The sequence below is a fragment of the Balaenoptera acutorostrata genome, chromosome 1 (genome assembly GCF_949987535.1).
Source record: "Balaenoptera acutorostrata chromosome 1, mBalAcu1.1, whole genome shotgun sequence".
NCBI classification, from domain to species: domain Eukaryota; kingdom Metazoa; phylum Chordata; class Mammalia; order Artiodactyla; family Balaenopteridae; genus Balaenoptera; species Balaenoptera acutorostrata.
The window spans coordinates 18595822-18598431 of NC_080064.1; the positions used below are offsets into that span (position 1 = coordinate 18595822).

The window sequence follows — 2610 nt, forward strand, 5'->3', positions numbered from 1 at the left end:
ACCCAGCATATAGTAGACCCTTAATAAATATTTGCTGAATGAATGAATGAAAGTTCTAGCACAGTGCCTAGACACATAGTAGGTGCTCAGTATCTGGTCACTCTTATTATCACTACTGATTCCTGAAAGAGAACCTTCTGACCAGCTGACCTCAGGATTCTTGCCACTCAGCCTGTATCTCTCTCAGGATCAATGAATATGCTGGTTTGGGGTATACTGGCTGGTCCTGGATGGGTTTACTTGTGTGAGTCAGGATCCCAGACCCTGGACACTGGGGCTGGTAGAAGGGAGTTGGATAGACAAGTCTCAGCTCTGCAGAGACTCCCCTCCCAGGCCTCCTCTCCCAAATGGGGTCTCACTCCTCTGAAGACTTCCTCAAAACTGGTCTATCCTTTGGGATACAGGGACCTTCTTTCTGCAGCGGGGTGCAGGACAGGCAGGGAGAGCACCTGCAGGGAAAGTGGTTCCTCGCATCAGTCAAGGTTCCAGCAGGAAGCAGATGGCCCCCTGGAAGGGGCACCTGGAGAGAGTTTAATAAAGGGCCTTAATCTCTGAAAGGGTTGGCAGGGGTAAGGGATGGATGGGCACCTAGGGATTAACAACAGCCCAGAAGGGGTGAAGGGAAGGAGTGGGGAGACTGTAGCTACAGGAAAGGAGCTGTGACCTTAGGTAGACAAACTCAACACAGTCAACCCAGCCCAGCAGGGAAAAGGGAGCCAGGACAATAAATACCTGACTCCTCTCTCTCCCTTTAGACACCAGTCTTCTGCCGGTGCTTCCACTGGCCAATTCCAGAGAGCAGAGAAGCCCAGATGCTTCCCCAGGTAGAAAAGGGAGAGCCAATCTGGAGGGGCAAATGGAGAAGACACAGCCTGTTTTGTTTTTAGCACATCTGCTAGTGAGGGGCTTTATATACATTATTATGTTATTATATGTATTACATGTATTCTGACAGTCACTCTGGGAGGTGAGGAAACCAAGACTCAGAGGGGTAGAGTGACTTGTCCAGATCTTCTGACTGTAAAACCAGTTTCTTTCTTCCTTTTTTTTTTTTTTTTGGCCTCACTGCTTGGCTTGTGGGATCTTAGTTCCCTGACCAGGGATCGAACCCAGGCCCCCTGCAGTGGAAGAGCAGAGTCCTAACCACTGGACCACCAGGGAATTCCCTCTTTCTTTCTTAAAAAGATGTTTTAATGAAGTCTTTAGAGTTATATGGGAGATGGGGGTATATTTCAATATCTTAAAAGCCAAAGAGATGCAAAGCACAGCCTCAGCCTAGACCAGTGTCACCAGAGCTTAGAAGCCAGGCATGTTTGAATGGGGCAGCCCTATGTAGGCTGAAGAAGGGAGTCCCAGCAACGAAGCTCCAGGAAGCCCATTGCTTTCCAGTGGGCAGGGCCAATGTTACTAATAGATTACCAGTTTATTATAAAAGGATATAACTCAGGAACAGCCAGATGGAAGACTTGAGTAGGGCAAGGTGTGTGGGAACAGGCGTGGAGCTTCCATACACTTTCCGAGGGCCACTCCCCACAAATCTCCAGATGTTGACTAACCCAGAAGCTCCCCGTGTTCTTTCCTTGTGGCATGATTCTGACAGAGCTCACACTGACTTTCTGGCTGTGTTCGACTTTCCAGGGGAAATCTCCCTTGACCAGGTAATGCTAAGGTTCACACGGGAGGAGATTCAGGAGACAGGGTGGATGGAGAAGATGTTTTATACCACAGAGCTTCTTTGGTGCTTACCAAACCATTCCAGGGACCATCCTTGAGGAGGAGTCTCATTCATTCTGTGATTCAATAGTTATGAAACTGACAAGGTGAAGGGATCAGGGGCTCTGCCTGGGAGGGGCATCGCCCATGGAGGTCAATGAGTAATTAGGTAATTAGCACCCGGCTGTTCCACCAGCTAAAGAAATACACATATGTACAAAGAGGCATATGCAAGATGATCACTGCAGCTTTTTCTGTAACAGTGGAAAGTTGAAAACCTCTAAATGTCCATCATTCTGTGTTTTTATTGTACCTGGGGTTAATTTATAGAGGTGATTGCATGACAACAGTAAGGCCAATGCCACTGAAAGAAGTTTTATGACTTACAGTTCCAAAGAGATGGGGGCGCACACCACACCACATGAGGCTACATGAGGAAGCACCAGGGTCAGTCAGGAAGCAGAAGAAGCAAGTGAGATCGTGGCCCAGAGCCTTTATTGTGGTTCCCCTGGGAAGGAATGGGCAAGGTAGGGTGGGCAAGTTTGAACCGCTTAGGATTGCTAGTTTGAATGTTAGTAATCTCTGGGCTGTAGGAGTGGTTCCTGGGTGTCCAGTACCTGGACCTGGGGTGATTTAGGGCAGGGAAAATATTGACTTGATGTGTGAGAGTTAGATAGAAGAGGTGATTGGGGATATGGGTTTTGAATTGGTTGGTTTGTATATAAAAAGGGTGTTCTCAGGCAAGTTGTTTACTATTGATACCTAGGAAATTGCTAGCCCTGTGAGGAGCAATCTATCCAGGATTAGCAAGGCTCTAGAATGTGAAAGCATCATAAAACACAGAAAATTTAAAACATGATTAATACATTTAGGGAACGGCTAAAAAAAGACAGTACA

At 47.2% G+C, this 2610-nt stretch overlaps 1 non-coding gene across 1 annotated transcript; it reads right to left on the bottom strand.

The window, feature by feature from the left end:
• Window positions 1-1088: 1088 nt before the first annotated feature.
• TRNAG-UCC (transfer RNA glycine (anticodon UCC)) lies at window positions 1089-1161 on the bottom strand. Its single transcript has one exon. It is a non-coding gene; the product is annotated as a tRNA-Gly (tRNA).
• Between the last annotated feature and the right edge of the window lie 1449 nt (window positions 1162-2610).